This window comes from Sturnira hondurensis, unplaced genomic scaffold (genome assembly GCF_014824575.4).
Source record: "Sturnira hondurensis isolate 20B ecotype Veracruz unplaced genomic scaffold, ASM1482457v3 Scaffold0012541, whole genome shotgun sequence".
NCBI classification, from domain to species: Eukaryota; Metazoa; Chordata; class Mammalia; order Chiroptera; family Phyllostomidae; genus Sturnira; species Sturnira hondurensis.
This window is the reverse complement of record NW_028085172.1, coordinates 485322-495572: the sequence shown is the minus strand read 5'-3', so window position 1 is coordinate 495572 and position 10251 is coordinate 485322. Positions and strand designations below refer to the sequence as shown.

General features: G+C 36.5%; 1 pseudogene; it reads right to left on the bottom strand.

Moving 5' to 3' along the window:
- Positions 1 to 8720: 8720 nt before the first annotated feature.
- LOC118997194 (putative monooxygenase p33MONOX) lies at positions 8721 to 9660 on the bottom strand (annotated as a pseudogene).
- Positions 9661 to 10251: the final 591 nt, after the last annotated feature.

The window sequence follows — 10251 nt, the reverse complement described above, 5'->3', positions numbered from 1 at the left end:
AATGAAAACATGTGTTGCATTCAAGGATTGGAAGAATTATTATCAAAATGTCCATGCTACCCAAAGCAATTTATACATTCAACACAATTTTTACTAAAATGCCAATGACATATTTCACAGATATAAAACAAACACTTCAAAAATTTAAATGGAACCATAAGTGAACCTGAATAGACTCAGCAATTTTGAGAAAGAAGAACAAAGGAAGTATCACAATACCCGATATCAAACTATGTTCCAAGGCCACAGTAATTAAACAGTCTATTACTGGCCTAACGAGACCAATGGAACAGAATAGAAAGAGCCCAGAAATAAACCCAAGTCCCTATGGTTAATTGATATTTGAGAAAATGCACAGGAACACAAAATGGAGTAGAAATAGCCTCTTCCATAAACAGTGTTGGGAGATCTGGAGAGCTAAATTAAAAAAAATAAAATAAAATTGACCACCAATGTATACCCATACACAAAAACAAACTCAAGATGGATAAAAGACTTGAATGTAACTTGTGACACTATAACAGTTGTAGAGGAAAAGATAGGCAGGAAAATTTCAGATATCCCACAGAGCAATATTTTCACCAACATGTCCCCTAGAGCAAGGGATATAAAGGAAAGAATAAACAGATGGGATTACATCAAACTAAAAAAAACTTCTGCATAATTAAAGTAAACATCAACAAAATGGAAAGAGAATAAACTGCATGAGAAAACATATTTGCAAATGATTTCTTGGGCAATGGCTCAATCTCCAAAATATATAAAGAACTCACACAACTCAACACAAGGAAGACAAACAATCTAATTAAAAAGTGAGCAAAGAACCTGAACAGACACTTCTCCAAGGAAGACAAACTGATAGACCATAGATAAATGAAAGGATGCCAGAATCAATAGCCATCAGCGAGATGCAAATAAAAACCACAGTGAGAAAGCACTTCACACTGGTCAGAATGGCCTTCATAAATAACTTAAACAATAAAAGCTGGAGAGAGTGTGGAGAAATGTAAACTCTCATGCACTGTTGGTGGGAATGCAGACTGTTGAAACACCTGTGGAAAACTATGTGGGATTTTCTCAAAAAGCTAAAAATGGAAATGCCTTTCAATTCTCCAATTCCACTACTGGGATTATACCCTAAGTATAATTCCATCATTTACATGATGGAATACTACACAGCAGAAAGAAAGAGGAGCTCCTATGTCTCGTGACAGCATGTATGTAACTGGGGAGTACTATGCTAAGTGAAATAAGCCAGGCCATGAAAGACAAATAAAATACAATCTCACCTATAAGTGGAACCTAATCAACAAAACAAACATGTGACAAAAATAAAAACAGAGGTGTAGAAATAAGAATAAACTGACAGTGACCTTAGGGTGAGGAGGAGGGCAATGGAGGAAAGAAGAGGAATCGCCAAGGAACATGTATAAAGACACATGAACAAAGGCAACTGGGTGGAGAAATGATGAATGTGAAAGATGGGGGAGGGAAGGGCAAGGCAGAGGAGAGGAATGGAGAGAAAATGGGGACAACTATAACTGAACAATTATTAAAAATATATAAACCAAAAGTAAAAATAATGAATCAGATTTAACAGTGTAACAATGAATGGCAGATTCAATATAATCTCTACCTAAATTCCAGCTGAAGTTCTTTTTTTTCTTCAGAAAGTGAAAAGTTGTTGCTAAGATGTCTATCAGAATGCAAGACCCACAATAGAAAACAATCTGATGAAAGAAGATCAAATTTGGAGACTTTACACTTCTTGATTTCAAAACTTACAGCAAAGGTAAGGTAATAAAAAAACTGTGCTACCAATATAAACATGAATATGCAGATCAATAGGCATGAGTCTCCAGAAATAAATTCTTACAATTTCGGTCAACTGACTTTGAACAGAAGCACTAAGACATTTCATGAGGAAAAAACAGCCTTTTCAAAAAATGATGCTGGAACAACTGGATATCCATATGCATAATAATTCCATGATGCTACTGCATAAAATCTTTGTAATTGCCTATGGTCGGCCCTAAAGTATTACACATAAGCTTTTCTGGGAGGCAGCCAATCTCCTAAACCCTATCTATATGTTGTTTCTCATGTAATCTACTTAATTTAATGCACCTATAATATTATTAAACTGATGTATTAACATATGCATAAACATATTTTTGTTTTGTTCTCAGAGGGTTCCCTATAATACGCTTGTAAGATTTATCTACATTTATCTCATCTTCTAAGAGCTTTTTAATTAGTGGACTGATGTGTTTAAAGAGCAGTGATAACTTTTATCTGTTATTTTGACCAGGATTACTTATGCTCCATTATGTCCTATCTCTCTCTCTGGGAATCCAGTTACAAACAGATCAGAACTTACTTTAAAATATATTTTATTGATTATGCCATTACAGTTGTCCCATCCCCCCCTTTATTCCCCTCCACCCTGCACATCCCTCTCCCACCATTCCCCCCTTTCATTCATGTCCATGTGCCACAAGCTGTTTAGATTCTATATTTCCCACTCTATTCTTGCCCTCCCCCTTATTTTCTACCTACCATCTATGCTACTTATTCTCTGTATCTTTTCCCCTCTTCTCCTCCTTTCACTCCCCTGTTGCTAGCCCTCCATGTGATCTCCATTTCTATGGTTCTGCTCCCGATCTAGCTGCCCTCTTAGTTTCCTTTTGTTTTAGGTGTGGTTGTTAATAACTGTGAGTTTGCAGTCCTTTCACTGTTCATATTTTTTTCTTCTTTTTCTTAGATAAGTCCCTTTAACATCTCATATAATAAGGGCTTGGTTATGATGAACTCCTTGAACTTGACCTTATCTGAGAAGCACTTTATCTGCCCTTCTATTCCAAATGAGAGTTTTTTTGAATACAGCAATCCTGGGTGTAGTTCTTTGGATTTCATGACTTAGAATACTTCTTTCTAGCCCCTTCTTGCCTGTAAGGTCTCTTTTGAGAAATCAGCTGCCAGTCTGATGGGAACTGCTTTGTAGGTGACTGTCCCCTTATCTCTTGCTGCTTCTAGGATTCTCTCCTTCATTTTCATCTTGGCTAATGTAATTATGATGTGCCTTGGTGTGTTCCTTCTTGGGTCCAGCTTCTTTGGGACTCTTTGGAACTCTCTGAGCTTCCTGGATTTATTGCACTACTCCTATCTTATTCTTCATCCAATATGTTGCTGAAACCATCTGGCGGGATTTTGTGGTCACCTATATTAATTTGAATGGATAGAATATAAATTTGATTATTTTATATAGATTACAACTCTTTTTTTTAAGATTTTATTTATTTATTTATTTTTAGAGGGGAAGGAGAGAGGGAGAGAAACATCAATGTATGGTTGCCTTTTGTGCGTCCCCTGCTGGTAGTTAGCCTGTAAGGAACCGGCCTGCAACCCAGGCATGTGCCCTGACTGGGAATTGAACCCCGATCGTCTGGTTCGAAGGCCCGTGCTCAATCCACTGAGCTACGCCAGCCAGGGCTATTTTTTTTAATTTTTACACGTTAAGCTTCTGTGTCCTAATTAATTTAGCATTGTATCATTTAGTTTCAGTTCATGCAAAATTAGAAGTATCCTTGAATGAATTTCATCATCATTTTCCCTGATCTTTCACATTTTGTCAGTCTTGTAATATTTATATTATTATTATGTAATGTATTACATATTTCCATCTTGAACAGTGCATTTAGTTTTTAGAGAGGTTCCTCTCCAATTAGTCCCAGAAGAAATACTAATTGCAGTCTCTTTCCCTTTCTGATCTCTGAGTTGGGTGTATGTCTTCCATATTAAATAACATATTGCCCTTCATTCCCTCCCATGACAATATAAATCACTCCACAAGTATGCAATAAAACTTTCAAAATAAATTGTAGATTAAAACAGTGCCTGCCTCTACTGGGATTTTCACTTGTGGTGGAAGCCATCTTTACTGTACTATTAAGGAAGCCTAATTATAGAAATGAACCAATGACAGATGAGATTACAGATAATGGATAAATAATCAGGGAGAACTGAATATGCAAGATGAGTTCTTGGATCAAAACATTCATAAATACATTTCCACTCCAGGGCTACTAAATTACTTTAGTCAGGAAATTCCTTCTTTCTTGAGTGAAATTTGAGTTTTCTTTGTGTTATTTACAATCAAAGTGGTCAAATCAAAATAAATATCAAGATTATAAGAATAATTTAGCCTTTTGTTTTTGAACTGGATATCCTAAAATACATTGCATAATTATGTGATTGTTATTTACTATCAAACCAAGCATCAAGATAGAATTCTATAATTTGTTGTCATTCATTCTTTGTTGTTAAAGAAACATGGCAAGTGTTATAAAACAAATGAATTAAGCTCTGGATAGATAGCTCAGTTGTCTAGAGCATTATCCCCATAGCCAAGGTTGTGGGTTTCATCCCTTGTCAGGGCACATACAAGAATCACCTGATGAATGCATGAATAAGTAGAACAACAAATTGATGCTTCTCTACTTCTCTCCCTTTCTTTCTCTTTCTGTCTTTCTCTCTTCTCCTTTCTCCCCCTAAAATCATTAAATAATTTTTTAAATAAATTTAAATAAAAAATAAAACAAACATGTACATTTTTATCACAAAATTGATAAAGATCATATCATGTGTTAATTTTCTTCATATTTGAAGAATTCTCTTTTTTTGCAATGACAACTACAAAGGCTCCATTTTGTAAATCATGTTGTTTTCCATATGTCTGCTTGTTTTTGGAAGGTATGCAGTAATTTTGGTCTCATAGCCCTCAGACTTTGCTTTTAATAAGTTAATTTCTTTTCTGTGTCTCCTCTAGAGATTTCTTCTTAGTATTTCTGATCCTGTATTTTTTTAAATTTTAATTGCTGTTCAAGTACAGTTTTCTGTCTTTTACTCCCATCCCAGCTCACACCCTCGGTCCTCCCCACCTCCCTCTCATTTCCACACCCCTAGTTTTTGTCCATGTGTCTTTTATACTTGTTCCTGTAAACCCTTCCCCTTTCCCCCTGAAATATCTACTGTATTCTGATATTATTTTCTCTTCAACTTTTTTTAAAATTTTTAATTTTGTATAAAATATTTTCTTTTAGCCATGGATGGTGTAGCTCAGTGGATTGAGCACGGGCCTGTGATGCAAAGGGTCACTGGTTTGATTCCCAGTCAGGGCACACGCCTGTGTTGCAGGCTAGGTCCCCAGTCGGGAACACATGAGAGGCAATCACACATTGATGATTCTCTCCCCCTCTTTCTCCTTCTCTTCCCCTCTCTCTAAAAATAAATAATTAAAAATAAAATAAAATATTTAAAATATTTTCTTTTCACAAAAATTTATTGGTAAGTTAACTGAATTCTTATGTAAACACTTTTAATATATTTTAACGTTTATTAATGTTTTAATATATTTACATAAATATGTATTGTGATATTTGTTATATTTTATAAATCTCAAATTATCAGACATTTTATGCTTAGAAGATACTGGTATAAACAGTGCTACCTCTTTATGAACAATCTATTTATAATACTAAGGGATGATTTTTTATATAGGTCTTAGATGATAGAGTGGTCATATGACTATTATTTGGTTAAACCATTTACTTACCACAAAATGTAAAGCTACTACTAGCTTCATACAGATATATTTACAAATATTTACATATTGTGTTTTTTTGTGCTTGATATTTATTTCATAAATGTTTTATATTTATAAATTACTAAAATTTAGTATAAAATTTTGGGTAGTGATTATTAAGAAATATTTCTTTTTCTTTTTTTTTTAATATTTTATTTATTTATTTATCTTTAGAGGGGAAGGAGAGAGGGAGAGAAACATCAATGTATGGTTGCCTTTTGTGTGTCCCCTGCTGGAAGTTGGCCTGCAGGGAACCGGCCTGCAACCCAGGCATGTGCCCTGACTGGGAATTGAACCGCGATCCTCTGGTTCGCAGGCCCGCGCTCAATCCACTGAGCTACACCAGCCAGGGCAGAAATATTTCTGAATATTTCAGAAATGTTATCACTGAAGATTTAGAGAGCAATTGTTTATCAATCACCAGTCTAGGCACTAGATTGATGTGTTTAACAAGACATACAAGGTCTCTCAAGAAGAATAATTTTTGGTTGTTCTCTATATAATTTAAAGCATGCAAGATTTTTTAAATTAGAGTAAAAAATTAAGGTGATAAATTTAGTTGCATCTTTAACAAGTTTTGTGGAAATATTTTACTATATTTTACATTTTTTCACTACCAAACAAAAACATATTTCAACTAAAGGAGGGAGAGCCAGAAGACTGTGGACAGCTGTTACTTTTACTTTTTCTATTAGTTTCTATACAACATTGCATTTTCTTTTGCATGGTGATGGCCAACTTAGTTTTTGTTTAACCTGCATAATTATTAATTCCCTGAGACTGAAACAACCTATATTGTTCAAGTTTTAACTCAAGTACTGAGCCTTATATCTGGTTTCAATAAATACTTACAAAATGAATGTTTGTTAAATTAATAACACCAAATAATTTAGCTCAAATAAGGATCATCTGAGCTACAAGTTTTTGACTAAAACAAGAAAGTACAATAATTTATATTCTTAAAACATGATCTTAATAGGATATTTGTAGGAAATTTAAATTGATACAACTCTATAAATTTGAAGTTAGTATTTATTTTATTATGCAAAAATAAATATAATATTTCAAATGAAAACTATATGTGTGTATCTTATATGTTAGACATAGCACAATATTTTACTGTAATCATCCCAAAATGTCAAGGTTGTGGGTTGAATTCCCAGTCAGGGCACACACAAGAATCAACCAATGAATGTATAAACAAGTAGAGCAATAAATCAATGTCTCTCTCTCTCACCAGCTTTTCTCTCTCTCTCTCTCTCTCTCTCTCTCTTTCTGTCTCTGTCTCAAAAATCAGTTAAAAAATATGGAAGCCTACATAAAAAGAGAGAAAAAAAACTGGCCAGCTGGCTCAGTTTGTTAGAGCATTGTTCTGATTCATCAAGGTTGCAGGTTCACTCCCAAGTCAGGAAACATAAAAGAAACAACCAATGAATGCATATATATGTGGAACAACATGTCTCTCTTTCTATCTCTCTTTCTCCTTCCCTCTCTCTTTCCTTTCTCGCTTTTTCTTAAACAAATCAATTAAAACTAAAAAAAACATTGTGTTTTATATACATGATATGTAGTTTTTTGAGAAGGCACTATAGATTATTTCTCATCATTTGACACTCTGGAGCCTCTCTATGGAAAGGTCAGCCAAGCTGGCCACATAGACATGATCCTTCCAAACCAAGAATAATGGAAGACAGTGTTCAAGACAGTGACCAAACACATCCACAGCAAGGAGAAATGAACAGGTGCTTCTCCTGGTTCTTTTCCTAAGTAAGCTCTGTGTTTATACAGGTATAAGGCTCACCTGGGGTGAACTTACTACATATAGAAAATGTTTTCATCCTCCTACATCTTAGAAACAGTTGCAGGCCCTGGTGACACTTCTTTCACGTGAACATCCAGACTATAATCTACATATATTTAACACCACCTTTATTTTAAAAAATCATAACATCCATTTACACCAAAGCAGAAGGCTGAATTTTCTCCCTTAGAAAAATTTCCACCAAATTGTAGTTAACTTAATGTCAATTTAAGGTGCAGCAAAGGAAGGGGAAGCACTGCTCAGCAGTACTGCTGCAGAGGAGGTGTCGCAATAAGAATTGACTGCCCCACAGTGAGGGCTCCAGTCTCCATGAAGAAGGAGGAATACCAAGTCTGGCTTTTTTTCATGCCCAGATCTAAAACAGATCATAGGTTCCCTCACTGACAAGGCTGGAGTACACAGCACCAGCAGCCAAGAGAGACAGAGTCTAATCAGTGAGCACCACTCTGCCATGATTTGTCCATTCTCATGCTGACTATTGTAAATGAACAACACACAATGGAATTTGATGCAGCAGAAAGAAAGAAGGAGCTCCTACCATTTGCAACAGCATGTAGGGAGCTGAAAAGCATTATGCTGAGTGAAATAAGCCAGGAGGTGAAAGACAAATACCATATGATCTTGCCTTTAACAGGAATCTAAACAACAAAGCAAACAAGCAACCAAAATATGACCAAAGACACTGAAATACAGAACAGGCTGACAGGGACCAAAGGGGAGAGTGGAGAGAATCACAAGGGAAAAGGCGGAGGATTCACATGAATAAGTATAAAGGACACATGGACAAAAACTAAGGTGGGGGGGTGGAAACGGGAGGGAGGTGGGAAGCACTGGGGGGGTGGGCGGGCAGGGTTGGGAATATAAGACAGAAAACTGTACTTGAACAAGAATAAAATAAAAAAAAATAAATGTTAATGCTCCAAGCACAAAAAAAGGGACAACCCATATATTATCTACCGTGTAACAGTATCAAAGTTCTCATCAAGGCTAAATGACACAAAAATAGATGACAAAGCCCCCAGAGATCACTGCTGAGAGTATTCAGTCTAACTTTAAATTAAAGTAATACACAATGGCTTCTTCCACACAAGGACAGACTTTATACTGTTTCTGAAAAGCCAATAATATCTCCAGTTTTAGCCTCAGTCTAAGAGGACAAAAAACAACCTCAAAACTTGAAACGTTATCTATTTCCAAGCCAGAGTAATGGGGGGTGCAAGATACCCTCTATCCAGAATCATTGAAAGAAAAGTTCTAGAAGCTCATAGGTGTCAGCACATTCAAGTCACAAGGTTTTAAATTATGGATCTGTGGAAGTTGTTTTTTTTTCTTTCTGTTCTATCACTGGGATGTCCATCTTGGGCAGCTTGAAGACTTCTGGCTCCTCCACCATTCAGGTGGCCTTCATGCAGATCACCTTCATTCAGAAGGCTTCTGGGCTTCTCTGTAGGGTTTGAGTGGCAAGACCTCCAAAATCAGACTTCTGGAGGGACCTTGGTCCAAAAAGCCTCCATTTATTTGTCAAGTTTCTGTCTTTAACCCTGCTTCCAGAATCCATGGTGCTAAGATTTGGGCTGTGTAAGGTTGCAGAAAAAGCAGAAGAGAACCAACTTCTAGGCTTCTATTTCTCAGAGAAATAGACTTTAGGGGAAAAGTGGAGGGGGAGCTTCTGGGGGTGAACTGGGTTGAAACTGGTTAATTTTCTTCTCTCCTTATTTTCCTACTCTGTAATTTTAGTCTGCACAGTGCTTCTACCACTTGAAGGTACTTGGTCTCCTCAGTGGCAAGGCCCTTTTAGGGTATGTAGCCAGGGCCTCTCAGGTATGCCTGTTACTCAGAATGCTCTCCTGGGTCTGTTCTGTGATCAGATAATTCATGATGACACTGGTGGCTTTTGCCTTCACCATGAGGACCTTGTCCATACTATCAATGGCTGATGATAGAGCCAGGGCAGGGGAAGAGATACCTGCCTCTCCTTGATCCACCTTGGCAAAGTGCTGACACTTGTGCTGTGGAATCACTGGCTTCCCATGTCCAATTGTCTGATAGAGGATGGAGGAGGAGTCATGGGTGCAAGGTCTTCCAGGGCATCATCATAGCTCACTGTCCAGTGGTACATCCCCATAGACAGGGACATCTTGCCTAGAGGCCTACTAGGCTCAAGAACAGGCACTTTTGATTCTTTTGAAATCATCAAAAGACTGGAATCCAGGTGCTTTTCTCATGTAGATTTCAGAGCTGAGTCTCTACCATGGGAGTGAAATCATGTTATCACTAACTGACAGATATTAAAGTTGAAAACTGTCCAGCTGCTGCCAATTAGTTAAGTTGCTTGGGAAGAGTCCATCCACCCCAGAGGTTAGCTTGGCTGCCTGCAGGCTTAACTCAGGTACTAGAATGGCTCCAAGGATCCATGTTTCTCTAGAGGTTGTGAAGCAGTGGGGACCCAAACCATGGTGTGATTGGCATTGTGTAAGATGGGACCCTACGGAAAACAGACACTGACCAGTAAGCATAAGCTCGATAATATATATTTCAAACTTATAATTCAGAGCAGTAAAATCTGAAAAGTAGAGTATCTTAATTTATTTTAGGATAAGAAATGTAGATATCTGAATCTTATTTTATCGTCTTATTTTTTTATTGTGAAAATATGGAAACTTGTTGACCTGGACAAGTTTTAATAATCTTTTATAATCTTTACAGAAAAAAATGAAAGGTGGCTTATTCCTTATTTAATCAAAAGTGGTTCTTATCTTAGTGACTGAAACTTAAAGAAAGAAGC